This window comes from Ictidomys tridecemlineatus, chromosome 12, assembly GCF_052094955.1.
Source record: "Ictidomys tridecemlineatus isolate mIctTri1 chromosome 12, mIctTri1.hap1, whole genome shotgun sequence".
Taxonomy (NCBI): Eukaryota; Metazoa; Chordata; class Mammalia; order Rodentia; family Sciuridae; genus Ictidomys; species Ictidomys tridecemlineatus.
This window is the reverse complement of record NC_135488.1, coordinates 91,587,349-91,606,025: the sequence shown is the minus strand read 5'-3', so window position 1 is coordinate 91,606,025 and position 18,677 is coordinate 91,587,349. Positions and strand designations below refer to the sequence as shown.

Below are 18,677 nucleotides of genomic sequence, written 5' to 3'. Positions count from 1 at the left end.
CCATGATCTCACTGTCTGGCCTTGACATCTAGTAAATATGACTCCATTTTTCCCACCTGCCCAAAGAAGCTATGAGAATCAATACAGAATCGAGAGTAAAGTGTCCATGATACCCTTTATGTGGGGGTTATAATGATCATAACAGCAGTTTTGTGCAAAATATCTTTATTAATATAACTCACATGTCATACAATTCACCTGTCAAAAGTGTACATTTCAATGGTTTAGTATATTCAGAGTTTTACAGATACCACCACAATCAATACTAAAATATTTTTGTCATCTTAAAAAAAGAAAGTCCATAGTTATTAGCAGTCATTTCCCATTCCTTCCCACCTCACACCTAGCCCCAAGCATCCACCATTTATGGTATATCTATATGGATTTCCTAATTCTAGACATTTTGCTTAAATGGAATCAACTCTATATGGCCATTTGTGACTAGTAATTTCTATTTAGCAAAAGTCCGTCACTACTTCATTTCTTTTTAGGCATAATAATATTCCATTATGTGGTTATATCATATTTTGTTTATGCGTTATCACTTGAGGGATATTTGGGTTGTCTCCATCTTTTGGTGATAAATAGTGCTGCTATGAACATTGATGTATGATTTGGGGCATTCTTTGTTTTTTTTTTTTATGGACACATTTTAATTTCTCTTGGATGTATACCTGGGAGTGAAACTGCTAAGTCATATGGTCATTGAGTGAAAACTTTTGAGCACCTGTTTAACAGTGTTTTCCAAAGCAGCTGCCCCAGCTCATACTCGTACCAGCAGTGTCTGGGGGTTCCCATCTCCACATTCTGACCAACTCTCATTACTTTTCTCTCTGATTACAGCCATCCTACTGAGTGCAAAATCATGATTTTTGATTTGCATTTCCCTGACAGCAAGTGATGTTGAACATCTTTTCATGTGCTCATAATGAGTATTTACTTTTTAAAATAATGGTAGGAAATTTAACAGTAAAAAATATCAGGATATATGGAACTTATAAGCACCAATTATTCTCTATGTATGTCAAGTGAATTTTTCCTTGGAAGGCTTGAAATATGTTCCACCTAAATCCTGACAACCTAAATCCACCAAATTCTCCTAACTCCATTACTATGCCCCAATTGGGCCAAACTCTCTTGCAAAAAAAGACATTTTCTACAAAACTCTCTGCAAAACCAATGAACTCCAAGACCCAGCCAGTGACACTTTCTCCGCATTCAAGGTCATCTAAATTTCACCAGGCTGTGACTCTGTGCAGAGTCTTGCAGGGCACCTTTTGCAAGGCAGTCTCTGTGCCTGGCACCAGGCACCTCCTCCCATAAACATAAACCTCTAGCGAGAAATGTCCTTATGGGTTGTTGTTTAGTCGGTCACCAGAGTGATTTCCACCAACCTCAGGGGCATCTGCCATACTCACAAGGAGTGGGAAGGGAAAAATACAGTGGCCGTGTGGACCTGTTCTGTTCTCTTAAATGTTGATTTAACAGGCTTGCCCAGAGCCATGGCCACCCCAACATCTACAGAAAGCTCCTCCTCAGTCACAGCCAATTCCCTAAGACGGCTCTGTAGACTGGCTCGTAGTGATCATTGGCTCTGGTACCCAACAAGTCTCCATCAAAGACCCATCCTCACCATCTGCAAAATCCAGGACTTACTTTTTGATCATTCTGAGCTTTGATTTCCTCATCTGTAAAACAAGCTGACCAATAATATGCTGCTCAAAGAGTTGTTGTGAGAATTAATGATATTCTATGAAGCATTGAGCAGAGTACTTAGTACAGAGTAGGACCACAGTTAATGCTATTATCATGGATATTTGTATTACCATTAATGCACTAAGATTTCCTGTTTCCAAGTCTTTACATTTACTGCTCCCCTGTCCAGAATCTTGTCCTGTGCACTTTTCCCAGGCAGTTCCTATTAATCCTCTGAGTAGGCTTATAGAGACCCCTCCAGGAGCCTTTCCTTCCCTGTACCCCCAACAGTTGGTGCCCTCCCATGAGCTCTCAGACACCTGATCTTCCTCTTACTCTGGTCCTTTTACCCTGTCTCTGCTACACGTAGGCTGACTGCATCCTTCCCAGATCCTATGCTCCTGCCATTAGTGGGAACTCTGTCCTCATGTCTGCCCACCCCTGAATCTGATGGCCCCTTTGCCATTCTCAAGACTTCCTTAAAAGGAAAAGAAACTCATATTTTCTGAGGGTTACCATGTGCCAGGAATATCCATGTGTCAATTCATATAACAAGCAAGTTATTTGCCTGTTCTGAAGATAAGGAACGAGTGGTTAAAAAGGTTTATGAACTTAATTAAGGCACCAGGTCAAGACTGGCACTCAGAGTTGATGCCTTTGGCATCATCTCACAGAGATCCCTTCTGCTTTCCTTATGATCCAGTTCCAAACCATCCACCACCAGTTCCCCAAGGCTCAGCTTGGCTACTTCCAGCATGGTGGTGTGGAGAGTAGAAGCATGTTCTCAGATGGCTGAAAGAACGTGTTTCTTCCCTTACCCTTTGTTACCTTATTAAAGTCTGTTCCATTTGCTTCACTGGTTTGGGATGTTTAGAAAGAATTGGGCAAATCCTCCTGGGTCCTTTCTCAGAGAGGAGCATTTGGGTGGGTTAGAATGAGCCTCCAGGGGCTGAGGTCTGGCTGTCAGGGATGGGTCCCCTGAGAAATCACCATTCACAGGGGTGACTAGCAGAGAGAGGTCTGCAGAGAGGCGGAAGACAAAAGTTGTGGTTGTGCCTCTGGCTGACTTTGCAAACTCCACATGTGTTACCCAGGAGGCTTCTTTGTGGTACTGATTCCCAGTGGGTGTGTGCCTGAGTGCCACAGCATCCCCCAACATTCTCCCAGCTGTCCCAGCCTGGCCCAGTAAGCAAGACTATTTCCAAATAATCATGCAAGAGGAGCAAAGCAAGGAATTCAACTGCTACTGATACATGGATCCCATCTGCCTTGACCACTTCTTTTCAGGGAGACTAGCCTCACCCACCAGTGCAAGACCCAGAGCCCATTTTTGTGGTTTAACCAAAGGAGCAAAGAGCCCTGTTTACATTCACTGTCAGATCTCAGGAGCTATCAAACCATGAAAAGATATGAAGGAAATTTAAAATGCATGTTGTGACACGAAAGAAGCCATACTAAAAAGGTTACAGCCTGTAGGATTCCAACTATATGGCATTTTGCAAAGGAAGAACTATGGAGACAGTAAGAAGACCAGTAGTTCCCAGGGGCTGGAAGGGAGAAAGGAGGAGAGATGAAGAGATGGAGCAAAGGAAGATTTAGCGCAGTGAAACTCTTCTTTTTGACACTGCAGTGATGGGTATGTGGCATTATATATTTGTTAAAACCCACAGAACTGCATACCACAGCTTGAACCTTAATGTAAACAATGGACTTTAGTAACATCCTATCAATATTTCACTCATTGTAGCCAGAGTTCCACGCTTATTCAAGATGTTAACAATAGGGGAAACCGTGTTTGGAGATAGACTCTAACTATCTGATCAATTTCTTTATAATCTAAAACTGTTGTTTAAAAAAAAATACTCTAACATTACTTTTCAAAAATCAATACAAAATAAATTGAAGCCATATATATAAGATTCACAGAGAAAAATAACAATAAAGATCAAGTAGGTTTAGAGCCAGAAAGGGGCCTAGAATTGGTCACCCTTTCACCAAATATTTATGAGCAATTACAGAGTATGGGGGCAGTAAAAGCACAATGCCATCAGGACACGATGACACAAAGTAGTAATGAGTGGAAAAGGTCGAATAATCCCCTTTGGGATGTGACAGGGGCAGGGGAGGGGACAGACCAGTAATTATTACTGGGTGGGTTTTTATTTTCTTTTACTGGTTGATATCATTTTATACTGCTTCTATGATAAGCTCATGTTGCTGTTGTAATAAGAAAATAGAATTAATTTTCTTTTACTCTAATGATGCCACTTCAGAAAATGCTTCCAGACAAAGGTAAGTTTGGAGGCAGGACTATGAGAGTATATGAACTGAAACAGATGGGCAGGTGGCTGGCATGGTCACTGTGCAGAGGGCAGGAACGCAGCCGAGAGACTTGTGCACTGCAGGATGTGTCTCTGGTGGCCCCTGAGGACAGGCCCAGTGGCTTCCGTGGTGGGCTTCACTTGGTGGCAGCAGCACCGGACCCCACTAAGCACAGCCAGCCTTGTCATCCCAACGGTTTCTAACATTTGTTCTTTGTGCTGAGTTGCCTCAATAGGTGTTTCACAGAAAATTAATCCCCAAGTATTCGTAGGCACATTTCTATAGTTCAGTGTTTAGATAAATGTTGAATTAAACAAAGAATAATAGAATTTATATAGAACATACTAAAGCCTTTATTATTTTATGTTGCAATTTAAAAAATCATAGAATATAGTGTTTTCCAAAAGTGTTTAAAAAATCTCTCCCCTCCCCTCTTTCTCTCCCTCCCTCCCCCACCTCTTTCTCTCCCTCCCTCCCCCCACTTTCTCTGCCTCCCTCCCCCCCCCTCTCGGGGGCAAGAGAATTTTATGGAATTAGTGTCTTCATTTGGAGGATTTTAACCTTCCCAAATGTCATATCCCTGGTTCATGGCAATGATTAATTTTGTTTGTCAATATATTTCTCATATCCCCAGCACCATGCCTGGGAGCCAGCACATAGAAGGTCTCAGAAAACATTTGTTATAAAAGTGAATGAATGAATCATTAAGAAAAATTGACTTACCACGAACCTCTTCATATTCTGCACCATTCACTCCCAGTTTTCACTTCCCTATGGAAAAAAGAAATCACCCAGGATCACAATGAAGACCGACTTAGTTCATCAAAGAGCAAAGGCAAAGAAGAATTCAAAATCTAGATCTTCTTACCAAGACTCTCCCCTGGAAGTTCTGTTGTTTGCAGATGAAATTCTCTTCCCAGCCTAGAGTTAGGGACAAACTGAGGAAGATGGGTCTGTTATTCACCTTACAACTCCCCTTTTGACAAATTCAGCTGGCCTTACCCATGTCAGGTAGGAATGACCTCCAGAGAAAGCAGTCACTTGGTGAGTGTGAAGTGACTTGCAAGTCAGTCAATGCAGTTAAAGCCTTGCTCTCTCCAATTCTCCATCAGAAGTTTTCTCAGGACATGCTTGTCCCAAAGGGAAAAAGGAACAGCCTGGTGACAGCTATTCCCATAAGATGAATTGCAGGTGGATTACAAGTAACTTGGGTTAAGAAGGGATTGCTTGCAGTCTTGTAAGAGGGGGGTGGGATGTTTTGGACTGAGAAAGTCTATGTTCCTTCAAATATTTCCCTGCCCTCAAATGGTTTGCCCCTGTAGTACTCGGTGTCCCTACCTTCTGTGGGCTTCTGCCACCTGGCAACGAAGGAGCTATCAATCTATTCCTTCTAGGGACTAAGGAAGCTTTCTGGCCTCTCAAAATATAACAGAGGAAAATTCTGTTCAGCCAACATTCAAACCTCAATTTGAAACACAACTGGCCATTATATCCACATGCTACAAAAATACAACCTTCTTTTGAAAAGGAAAACCCTACTGATGGTACAAAAGGTAGTGCATGCAGAATGCTTTTAAATATGGAGCCATTTTAAACTCTCAAAATGTCATTCTTCCAAGGAATGCAAACTGAAAGTGAAAGTTGCTAAGTTTACTCTTGTTTCTAAGATTAACTGCGACGCTAGACTCCCAGGTTTCAACACCCATGCCATTGTCCAGACAACTGGATCCTGCTACAGTGAGGGAAGCTGGATTAAATTATTTCAGAGGAATGTGTGTCATTTCTAAGTCTGCGGTCAGCTTCTCGATGTTTAAAGCAAAGGTTGTTAGACACGAATGCTGTACAGATTTTGTAAATGTTCTGCATTTGCCAGTGGTAGAGACAGATGTTGACCACATCAGGAGAGACATGCGTGACAGCGTTTTCCAAAATGTTTGTGATGAAATAAAATTTGCAAAGGGGAAAATTGGCAGCTGTCTGGTGCCAGGACAATTTCCTCCAAATTCCACCCCTGTCAGGTCATGTTCTCCTCAGGGACATGAAGAAATCCAAAGTCTGGAATTAAAGGGCTCAAGACTATCCCAAAGGATCCCCAGATGCCAGGACCACCTCTTGGCTCTCTGCCTACATATTTTGCTTGGGTGGCTCCCTCTACCTGGAAAATGTCACTCTAGCGCCCTTCAAAACTGGGATGGAAACTTATCGTTTCCAAGGAGACTTGCCTTTCCAGCTGCTCCCCACATTGATCATGCCGCTGTGTTTGGTACTCCTGGCAGTCTCTCTAATCATCATTAAAACCATGATGGACCCACTGGAAATCTTGGCTTCAAATCTGTGTCCCCACATAAAGCCAGCATGTGGAACAGACTCCCTGGTGGCACCTGCTGCCCTTCCTCCCTCCCACATCCACTGTTCATCCCCACCCTGGATTGTGCTTTGCTCTTCATCCACTTCTAATGGGTCACCTTGCTCTAAGGGATCCCGGGTACGTGATAGCGTAAGCGCTTTCTGTATCAGAGCGTAAGTGGGATTCTTTGCACTATGTTGTTATTTGTTTTCCTCCCAGCACATGTCTTCTGTGGTGGCTTAACTCTCTCTACTTCATATTCTCCTCCCAGGATAAAAGGATCTCATGAAACAAGTTTATCTTCCTCTGTTCTAGTTTCTGAAACTAGCATTTTGTTGTTGTTGTTGTTCCTTCTTTGACTAAAAGAGCATATGTGTAAGATCCTTTATATATATTATCTTCAATCCAAACTTATCAACTCATATTATGCATGGAGAACCACATCATCAGAAAGGTTAAAGGGCTGACCCAATGTCATCCGGCAAAGGCAGAGCCCTGACTTGAACCCAAATAGGTCTAGCTCTAAACCCCTTGACTGTGGGTCAGTGTCATAGTGCCCATGTCTAACGCCATGACAGGCACTTGTTGGTGATGTTGTTCTAACTGATGCTTAAAGTATGACCAGGTGATAGTTGCTCCAGGATTGAATGAAATCCTGGAGACAAAGCTATCAAGAGTTGAGCTTACAAAAATTAAAATTAAAAAAAAAAAGTCAAGCTTACAAAATTGGCACAAATTGGTTTCATGAAAGACTAAAGGGACCCAAATTAGGTCTGTCTGAGAAAGGTGAGACTGACCTCCTAAGGTAACCAAAACATTCAGAGCATGGGATAGCACAGTATCAGAACCATTGAGGTGAACTGATGCCAAAGTTTGGATACAGAGGAAATAATGGATGAGCACACTGGTCAGTTTTTTATGACATCTGAAAATGGGATTTAAAATCTGTGTTTCTGAGGAACTTCACACAGGCTATCTCTCTATAATGCATCACCCCCAACTCTCCGAGTGTTCCATGTTTATATATAATATTTGTCATTTGATATTATAACAGCATGTTGTCCCTCTTCCCCAGCCCTCTGTTCCCCAGACTATCAGCTATTCAAGGACTGTAACATAATCTTGTCACTTTTCCCCAAACTGATCTAAAGACTGGACACAATTTTAATAAAAAGCCACACCAAATTCTTGAGGAGCTTCACCGATAACTCTCAAATTTATAAGAAGGAGCAAAAACCCAAGAATAACCAAGGCACTTCTGAAGAGGAAAACCAGGTTGTGCTACAAAGTTGGAATAACGAAGTCTCTGTGTTGTATGGACACAGACAGACAATTAGTCCAGTGGGACAGACTACAGGATGAGGGAGGCAGAGAAGTGTGGGTATTTGAGAATGGCATAGAAGCCCCCAGGCCATGAAGGAAAACCTTAAGTCTTGAACAAATGTGATAGGGCCACTGGTTACCCACGTGGAAAAAAAAAAAAAATAACTGTGACTGCACCTTGCTTCACACCATGCAAAAAAATCAAATCCTTTAGATGTCATTCTGAAGACTTAGATATAAAAGGCAATACTCTAAAACAAAGACAATATAGGAGAACATTTGTAGAACCTCAGGGTGCTGAAGCCCTTAAACAAGATACAAAAGTGCTGACTACAAAAGAAAACCTAATGAATTTGGCTACATTCAAATTAAGAACTTCTGTTTAACACAGACCCAATGAAGAAATCAATCAGAAAGCCACAAGCCAGGAGAACGTATTTGCAATATACAACCAGTAAAATTTGCATAAAGAGGATTGAGTTTTAAAAATCTCTTCAAAGTCTAATAAATAAGTTAATCAGTACAAAGCCAAACAACCTAGCAGAAAAATGAGCAAAAGACAGGAACAGGCAGTCCACAGTGCAGGAAACATAAATGGCCTGACACACAAAAGAAGACTCAACCTCATTAGTAAACAGAGAGACACTAATGAAGATACCAGGGAGCTTCCAGCTTACACCCACTGGATTGGCAAAAAATAAGAAATCTGATACTATCAAAGACTTGGCAAAGTTGTGAGTCAACTGGAATTTTCATATGCTGTTGATAGGAGTCTAAAATGGTACAACTGTTTGGGAAGAAATAAGTTGAATGTTCACAACTTTACGTAGCCTAGCAAGTCTACCCTAGAGAAACTCTTGCGCACGTGCACAAGATTTATGTGATTCTATTTTTAAGTATAAATTCTTGCATGGAATTTATGTATAGGAATGTTCATAGCAACATGGTAATAGCAACCAAAAAACATTCAAAGAAAAAGAATAAACAACTATTTATATCTCCTCGGACAACAAAATGTTATATACCATAGTTAAAATAATCAATGACTACATGAGCATGGATAGCTCTAAGAAACAAAATATTGAGTTAAAAAAACAAATAATAAGAATACTGCATATGATAACCATTTGATAAAGCAAGCAAAGTTAAACAATGCATTATTTGATATCATAAGCATGCATGCTAGATTATTTTTTAAAACCAACGAGCTGTAAAAATAAAATTCAGAATGCTGGTAACTTCTAGAGGTATTATGCGGAAGAACCAGGAGAGGAGCACACCAGCTAAAGCAATGGTACTGATCATGTGCATGGAAGGAAATCTCACAGGGTCTCTACTGGGCTTTGTCACTTACCTGTGTGCTTCTCACGTTCTTTCTCGTGTATCAACTATGACATAATAAAAGGAAAAATCAGTTGCCCAAATTTTTCTAAGAATGCAAAAAAAAAAAAAGATTCATCCAGGTGCTCATAATTCTGCTCATGCTCACAGACTCACCCACATAGAATGTCAGAGGTGGGCCCCCCCAACTGCACCCTCCACTAATGAAGTGGGTAAGGAAACCTGAGGCTCAGAGATGACTGTCCCATAGTTACCTGACAGAGCCAGGAACAAAACTCAGGTATTTCAACACCTTTCCCTTAGACCAGGTCCCCAGGCCATGCCCTTTGGTCTGATAGATAATAAAAAGAAAACTCCAATCTCCAACCCCTGGCACAGAGCCTATTCATTGGTTCTCAAAATATGTTTGCTGACTTACTGAAGAGTACAGAATTTTTGCTGGCTTGATCACAAGGTGTCTCCAAAGTATTTCTGTCTCCTGGCTCAGTGGCTTCAAACCAAACAAAGCTTCCTGGAGGGAAGACAGAAGATACTACCAGCTGTATCATTAGCGGGCACTGCCAGGACTCATATGTCTGGGCACATGGGAGGAGATATCATGGGAAGAAAGAGGATACAGCCCTGTGGCATCCAGGCTGCACTCTCCCAGCTGGTCCCAGCAGGCCAGCCTCGCGTGACTGGCTCCTTCATCTGAAGGGGGGGGGGGAAAGGAGCCAAACCCTGTGAATGTGTCTTTGTTGCCTCCGAGGTGAGGAGTGGCCAGATTGTGTGGTTTAGCTGTGGAATGAGCAGTGGAAGCACTTTCTCTTCCATTATATCTGCATAATAGGCCGACAGGTCGTACATTGTGTAAGTTCCTGGCAAGAAAGTGGTTTCCATCTCGCTGAATTGGCAGCTTCCCTAAACCTCAGGTTTCCCATGTCCCTCAGATATCATTATACTTCCGCCCATGGCTTTTCTAGACTTTCCCTATCATCAGAAGGGGGGTTGGGGGGCTCTGCTGTGAGGAAATTGAGCCGTCTCCTTCTGCAGCTCCTGTCTGGAAGAATGGACAGCTATGATGCAGAATGCAGAGCCTGAAACTGGCCTTCCCTGAGTGCTGCAGGGGCCCAACTGTTGCAATGTGGCTTGACTTTTCTGCCTGCAGCTAACATCCAAGATCTCTGATTCCATCTCAGCATGCTCTTGATGCATTAAGTTAACATATTAAGAATTCCAAGCCAGTCATGGTGGTGCACGCCTGTAATCCCAGCAGCTCGGGAGGCAGAGGCAGGAGGACAGTGGGTTCAAGGCCAGCCTCAGGAAAAGCAAGGCACTAAGTAACTCAGTGAGACCCTGTCTCTAAATAAAATACCAAATAGTGCTGGGGATGTGGCTCAGTGGTCAAGTGACCCTGATTTTAATCCCCAGCACCAAAAAAAAAGAAATGAAAAAGAATTCCAAGTCTTCCTATCTAAGGATATATTTCTCCTTTTATTCAGATCTTCTATTATATCCCCCAATGACATTTCTGGTTTTCTTTATTATATCCTACACATTTTTCAATAGCTTATTCCTAGGTGTGTTCTCTTTGGGGTAGCTCAAGCCAACAATCTCATGAGGCATGATAATGGGCTGCTTCTTCACTGAGATGCCTGCTGGCTGGGAGCTCCAGTATGGCGTATACCAACATGGAGCCCTTCGTGTACTGAAACCAAGACTGAAAGTCAAATCTCACAAAAAAAAACAGTCCCCCCTTATAGGACATACCTGTAATCCCAGGGGCTTAGGAGGCTGAGACAGGAACATTTTGAGTTCAAAGCCAGCCTCAGAAGTTTAACAAGGCTAAAGATCTGGCTCCTTTTTAACTGCATTGATATATTACATTTATAGTGCTGCAGAATTATATATATATATATATATATATATATATAACACAGCCTTTGTGGGATTTTATTTTTCAAAAGTGCCAGACATGAGGTGGGAAATGGAAAGAACACTGGACATGAGTATGCTCTCATAATACCTGCTGAAACCACCTTGGGCAAGTCACCTGCCCTACCTGTCCCTAATCCCACCTGGAAATGGGAACAGCAATGCTCACCAAATAAGTTGTGATGGGGCACCAAGGGCCGCAAGAGCTGCGCCAAGCTTAGGAATTCTACTTTCACACGGAGAAATTCTATTTCACACAAATATCTTCTTTCAGGATAACACATATCTATTTAGTACTCACCAGCAGGCAGAAAAGGAGAGATTCTATGAGACTGGAAAATGAAAGCAGCAAAAACAGCGATAATGATAATAGTTCATATTTCTTGAGAACCTCCTACATGCCAGGCACCATGCTAAGGCGTCCATATAAAGTATCTCATTTAATCTTCAGGAAGGTAAAAGTACTCTATTTTTTTTTCTTTTTGGCCAAAGAAAAAGGCCAAGTTTAGCCCATTGTAGTAACTTGGCCAAGTTCACTTGGCTTCCAAATGGCAGAATTGGGGTTTAAATTCAAAATAAATAAAGCCTCGCTTTAAGAGATTTCCACACTACCATGAAAAATAAAACAGATATAAATGATACATATTTACAGAAAAGTAATAAAACTCATATATTTATAAATAAACAACATCATATAAGGTTTTCAATGGATAATGCCATTGACTTGTCCAATGTGAACAAAGAAGGAGAGAGAGAAAGGGAAGATGAATAAGCTGGGAAGATGTTATGGAGAGAGTAGCATGTTACCTGGGCCTTGAAGGATGAGGCATATTTTGACAAATGGAGGAGGAAAAAGGTATCCCAGACAAAGAAGTGGTCACAAAGGCCCAGAGGAGGGAAACAAAGCACATAGTGGGTAACATTTTGTGTGACTGGAATGTAGGAAAAGGAAGGAGAGATATGGGCTAAAATTAGAGATTGCTAATTGTTCCCTAATATTCATTTTTCTCTTCTTTTTATTATATGGCACACAGCTGCCCAGCAAGAGACAAGAGTCCCCAGCTTGTCTCATCTGGTGGCAAGGTGCTATCATGTGAGAGATCTGAGTCCAGGTACCTGAGCTGAAGGGATCTACTACTAACTCACTGATCTGAAGTCAGAAGACTGAGCTCCTGCCCAGGACTCCCCTTCCCCCACTCCTTTATCACGAATGGAAGTAGTGAGACCTAAAGCAGCTGCCTTGGGTCCAAGGAGGGAATCCACAGGTAGAGGCTGACCAAGCTGCCCAGCACACTTGGCCGCCCAGGTGTAGGTGCACAAGAAAGAAATAAGCATCCATCTTAGGTAAGTAATGGCACTTCTGGTTCTTATATAAACTTCAGAAATACAATTATTGCTACATGGACCCAATTAGTGCAGGGTCCACTCTTACAGGACCTGGAATTCCATGATCAATATTTGGAAAACAGCATGCAGACAACCGGGATTCTTGTTTTAGTTTGAAGCATCTGTGTTCACACAGTGAGCTGGTGTCAGTTTTCCTTTCCTAAAGAACTTACATATTAAAGGAGAGCCTTTCTATCAGTCGAGTTCCAAATTATGTTAACTAGAGCTGGAAGTCAGGAAAGCACATTTCCCAATGTCTCAAAGAAGAAGCTGGTGCTGGTTTTATCAAGAAAGCTTTAAAACCATAAAAGGGAAAAGGGAAATATAGGAAGAGGTAATGGAAGTACACATCTGAGAACAATTCCACCAAGGAACGATTTGCCATTGATCTTTAAGAAAGTGCTGTTCCCAATTATCCTGAGATACTTATTCTCAGATGAGTAAAGTATAAGTCAACGGCATCCAAGGAACATCTACCACGTTTCTTTCTCCATCCATCTCAGAAGAAAAGAAGCAATCATACAGAAAGGTCTATCTCATCCATAAGTTATTTAAATAATAGGTTATTCCAAATAAATTAATTTTCCAGTACCTGGAAATCAAGTTCCCTTCTGTTGTTTTTTCATTAGCCAATAACAATAAAATCAGTGCTCTTGCTCCCCAGATGATCATAAACAAACTTCAAACATGAATGCTATATTTGTATCAGAAGATGGTTTTCTGATTAAGCAGAACAAACTTATTTAACTTTTTAGAGATGCTGTCATAACAAACACAAAAACATCAGAATCAATCTGTAGCTCTTCCATTTGATAAATTCATGTGCAAGAGGCCAACATTTTGGGACATGGGTTCTATTAACTAATCATCAGTCTTTCATAAGAAATCTTTCCTGATAAACATATACTCAACATACATTTAACACAGGTTACATAGTACACACTTCTACTACAAAGTTGTTCCTCATGGATTGTATGGTGCAGGAGGAAAATTATAAACAAAAAGCAAAAATCTGTAGTTCTCAAATTGCACTTAAATCAAATAAAAACAAAGTCAGGACACTATTACTTGATAGATAAAAACAGTCCACTGATTTACAAGGTACTTGCAATTCTTGGAAAACTCAGTGTATTTTGCCACCCTGTAAAATATAATTGTGTTTATGTGTAAAATAGATTCAAGTTTAGGTTTGGGCAATTACGATGGGTATTTTACCCACATATCTTATGGTGGGACATTAGAAAGCTGTGTGGGATGTGGAATAGCATTTCAATTGCGGGGACAGCTGCTGTGGCCAGGGGAGGTTGACCAGCATCTCCCCAACCCCACTAAATGCCAGCAGCACTTGCTATCATTGTGAAAGAAAACCACCCCAAAATTCCCTAGGGGGCAGTCACACCCCCATTCTCATGCTCCTGTGCTAGAGTGCCTCGCCCCAGGCTCCAAATTCGCTTCCTAGGGCATATCCCAATGTACCTGAAGCACCTTCCTTGGTGTGGGCATTGGCAAGCTGCAACAGGGGGTACCTTCAGGATTATTGAGCTTGCTTCTGACTTCAGATCAGACAAGGTGCTGAGCCTGTGCATCTCGTCCTTGCAATGAAAGGGTTTTTATGCCACTGAACTGACACAGAAAAGAGGTGGAACAGGGGAGCATTCTCACAGTTGGGGCCTCCCAAGTAAACTTACCTGCTCAGGCCCTCCACTGCACGGCGTGGAGGAGACGACTACTAAGTAGATTTTAGCAACATTGATTGTGAACATGGGTGACAAAGGCCCTCATCCCTAAGGGACAGCAAGGAGGGAATTCTGACAGGCAGATGGGGCTGGAAAGGTAGATTGCTAACTCCTGGTAAGAGAGGAGAGGTCAGAAACAGAGAGGCAATGTGGACAGGGTGGCCAAATTTAAAAGAGCTTTACTGGGTTTGGGGTGAAGGCAGGGGCTGTTTGCTTTGCCCCCTGTTTTGAGAGGCACATATGGGGGTGCTTAAGTACAGGGAGTATTTGTGAAAAGGAAATCAAAGGAAGGCAGAAAAATCCTGCAATCTGAGATCCTCACAAAGAACTCTCTCTCCAATGAACTGGTAACCCTAAAACATAGCCCGGTTCAGCTGAAACCATAGCATGCCAAAGATTTAAGTGGATCTTCTAAGCTGAACCTACAATTCTCTGTGTTCTCAGGAAGAAGGAAGATAGGGCTGGAATCTTGACTGGGGGAGTAGTTGAGAGGTGCCTCTGTCTTCAACGTTTTGCTTCTGGAGTGAGCCTACCAAGGCCCTTTTACCCCTTTAACCTCAGCAAGTAGAGAATACCAATGATGCATTTCCCGGCCCAAGGACAGCTTCTCCTTGATTGACTTTCCAAAGTCCTCTCCACGCGGCGCTGGCACTCTCTCTTTCCCCCTCCCCTCTCCCTGCCTCTCTCTCCCGCTCCCTGCCCCCCCCCTCTTTCTCAGCTTTTTTCAATTCTTGAAACCAATCAGTCAAGATTGTTTATTATGCTTTGGTGCCCCTAGAGGAATAGAAATAGTATCATTTGCCAAGAGTTGTCTCCCCCCCCCCAAAGATCTGTGCACAAATTGGAAATTCCACAAATTAACAACTTTGAACTCTGGTCTGTACCAGAGAGTGTTGTTCTGAGAGCCATAATTTGCCAGTCCCTGCTTTAACCCAGCAATTAGTAAATAATAAACACTCATTTAACTTTTCACCTTCTTTCTCCGTTTACTTTCCAATTTTTTGTTGCATGTGGTTTGTATCATCAGGAGAGAGAATTCTTATATGCTGTTATGTCACTCTAATTTCCATATTTGCTGAGGTCTAGGTTCTACTGTTCAATAAATGTACTCAATGTTCTCCCCTAGTATAGAGTAGCATAATACCTTACTTTATGTATTTCATTGGCTTAACATGATACTATAAATGAAACTTTTTAAAAAAAAATCTAGACATCCATCTACAGGAAGACAAAACTCATTTTATAGAAGGAAAGAATCTGCTCTAAGGCTAACAGCCTTGTGCTGTCTCCTAACCTTTGAAATCCTTTATTTCCTTTTCATTTTGTTCAGATTTTTCATTTATATCCTCTAAATTTGGCAGAATCTGTTTTTCTTTGTGTTCCTTGCAAAATAGCTCTCATGTCAATGATGGAGTTTGGGTTTGGTAAAATTCTGAGCTGTGTGTTTGTAAAGGATTACAGATGTTTGACATCTATTTCTTCTTATGTAATTGGTCGATATAAATACTCTATCATCCCTTGAATCTTATTTGGTAATTTGAATTACCCTGTTTATATATCAGCGACTTTTGTTATTTCTACACATCTTTATTTATCTCTGCTCTGGCCTTTGATTTAATTATTTTTAAATTAATTCTTGAATGTTTCTTTTTAATTTTTAAACAGACTATATTTTTAGGAGACATTTTAGGTCCACAGCAAAATTGAGCAGGAAGTGTGGAGGGCCCCCCTGTACATGCACAGCACCCGGCCTCAACATTCCACACCAGGGTTGCACTTGTTAGTTGATGCACCTGCGGTAATGCATCCTTAGTGCTCCAAGTCCACAGTTCATATTAGGCCTCACATCTGGTGTTGCACATTTTACACGTTTGGATAGGTATTTATTGGCATGAATTCACCATTACAGTGTCATATAACTTTGCAGCTCCGAAATTCCTCTGTGCTCTACCAATTCATCCTTTTCTCTCCTAACCCCACTGATAATCACTGATTTTTTTTTTACTGTCTCCATAGTTTTGCCTTCTCCAGAATGTCACATAGTTGAAATTCTACTTTATATAGCCTTTTCAGACTGGCTTCTTTCACTTAGTAATATGCATTTAAAAGTTTTTTTGTGTCTTTCCATGACTTACTTCAGAGTTCATCTCTTCTTCGTGCTGAGTGATATCCCACTGTCTGGGTGTACCACAATTAATTTATCCACCTCATTTGCCTTATCCAGGTTTGGGCAATTATAAATAAAGGTGCTATAAACATCTGTGTGCAGGGTTTTGTTTGCACATCATATTTTGAGTAAATACCAAGGAACATAACAGCTGGATCCTATGGTAAGAGTATGTTTAGTTTTGTAAGAAGCTACCAAACTGTCTTGCAAAGTGGCTATACCAATTCTCATTCCCACCAGCAACGAATGGGCACGCCTGTTGCTCCACATCCTCATTAACATGTGTTGTTGTTGTTGTTTAGGATTTGGGCTATTCTGACAGGTATCGAGTAGTGTCCCGTTGTTCTTGTAATGTTACAGGTTTTATTCCAGACTGGAACATTTTTCATTTGATTTTTTTTTCCTGTCTCTTCTCTCTTCATGTAACGTCTTTGTATATTATAAGATCCTGTGATGTTTCCCTTTTTTTTAATAGGAGTGGGAAATATTTTCCTTTATGATGACTTTCTCTTTTCTTACTTATGTGACTTCCCTGCCTTAACCAACCATGTATGCCCACAACGCTGATGAAGAAGGAAAGGGGGAAATAGGGCAACCCATGTTCCTCATTGGTGAACCAAAGCTAGAGAATTTGGGTGGAGTGTGCACGTGCCAAGAAGTGAAGTGGAAGCAGCTAAGTTCGTTTTGTGCCATGTGTTCATCGTTCTGATAGAAACCAAATACCGTGTATTCACGTGTACAGTCTAAACATCTGTATGATGTCAGTGATTCTGCCTATAACTTAAGTACCTTATATTTAATTTAAGACAAATGGCCGCATTTGTGCTAATACTGTTAAGTGTTAATTTTCTTTACTTAAAACAACATTGAATAACAAATTTAAAAAATGGCAAGTTGAAAGAGAAAGAGGCTGTGGAAGAAAGGAAAGGGCTTCATCTGTTAGTACCTTTTAATAGCACTTTGAAAGGGAGTCTTTTGAAAAAGGACCCTGCATTTTCATTTTGCCCTGGACTCTGCAAATTATGTAGCCAGCCTCGCAGAGGAGGTTCATGCTGAAAAGATCTTAGGGATTAACTGGCTCTATTCCTTAATCAGACAAGGAAGACGATGCCAAGAGATGAGGTGCCATCCTTCTTAGGAAACTGAAAGGAAAGAGTTAGATAGGAGAAACTTCCTCCATCTTTAGACTTCAAGGGGTGAGCCAGGATTTCACTGAGGCACACCAAGTCCCTAAGGAGTCATATCCACCTCTACCCAGGCTCTCTAGCATCTCCCCTCCCCATCCTGTGGTGATCTGGGCTGCCCAGAGCCAGCCTCATCTCCTGCATTAGAGGACAGTGGACCTAAGCACCCAGCAAACTGCAGCTGCTGCATATTTGGGGCTCTTGACCCCCATTCTTGGTTTCTCTTAGTGAGCATCCCCCCTACTTATGCAACAGCCACACAGAACCCTGTAGCACAGCCTGAGCCCACCAGCCCTGGGTGACTACAGGGTGACTACAGACACATGTTCTCATCTTGAGAAAAAGCCATTTCTAAGACACCCACAAAGACTTCAAAAGTTTGGAAAAGGAATTTTAGAGGTGGATTTGTAGGAGAACAGAGAGTTCTGGTGCAGTGTCCTGAATCTTCCTCCCTGAGAGAATTATCTTGCTTTATGAAGATATGAAGACATTACAGGTGAGGAGTACAAGAGTGCTAGAACTATTCTGGCAATTTTGAAATATAAAGTACATTATTATTAACTGTGGTCACTATGTGGAGGAGTTAAACTGTTTTTTCCTTTCATTTCTTTATTTCTTTTAATTGATTTTATTTTTTAAATATATGACAGCATAATGCATTACAATTCTTTTTTAAAATTTTTTTAATTGGTTTTAATTAGTTACACATGACAGTACAATGACCTTGACATATCATACATTTAAATCAGATGGGATATAATTTCTCATTTTTCTGAGTGTACTATTACAATCCTTTACACATATAAAGCACAAGTTTTCATATCTCTGGTTGTATACAAAGTACATTCACACCATTTGTGTCTTCATACATGTACTTTGGATAATGATGCCCATCACATTCCACCATCATTGCTAACCCCCTGCCCCTCCCTTGCCCTCCCAACCCTCTGCCCTATCTAAAGCTCTTCTATTCCTCCCATGCTCCCCCTCCCTACCCCACTATGAGTCAGTCACCTTATATCAGAGAAAACATTCGGCATTTGATTTTTTTGGGATTGGCTAACTTCACTTAGCATTATCTTCTCCAATGCTATCCATTTACCTGCAAATGTCATGATTTTATTCTCTTTTATTGCTGATTAAAATTCCAGTGTGTATATATGCCACATTTTTAAATCCATTCATCTACTGAAGGGCATCTAGGTTGGTTCCACAGTTTAGTTATTGTGAATTGTGCTGCAATAAACATTGATGTGGCTGTG

At 41.2% G+C, this 18,677-nt stretch overlaps 1 protein-coding gene across 11 annotated transcripts in view; it reads left to right on the top strand.

Moving 5' to 3' along the window:
* Rmdn2 (regulator of microtubule dynamics 2) overlaps positions 1 to 18,677 on the top strand; it is a 255,562-nt gene that overhangs the window by 233,341 nt on the left and 3,544 nt on the right. For 4 of the 11 annotated variants that reach the window (XR_013429053.1, XR_013429056.1, XR_013429054.1 and 1 more), the window contains one exon: positions 1 to 12,645. This exon is cut by the window's left edge. The exons of 3 other annotated variants lie outside the window; for them this stretch is intronic. The gene's annotated coding sequence lies outside the window, so the exon portion shown is untranslated. 4 more of the 11 variants (XR_013429052.1, XR_013429051.1, XR_013429057.1 and 1 more) reach the window with 2 other exon arrangements.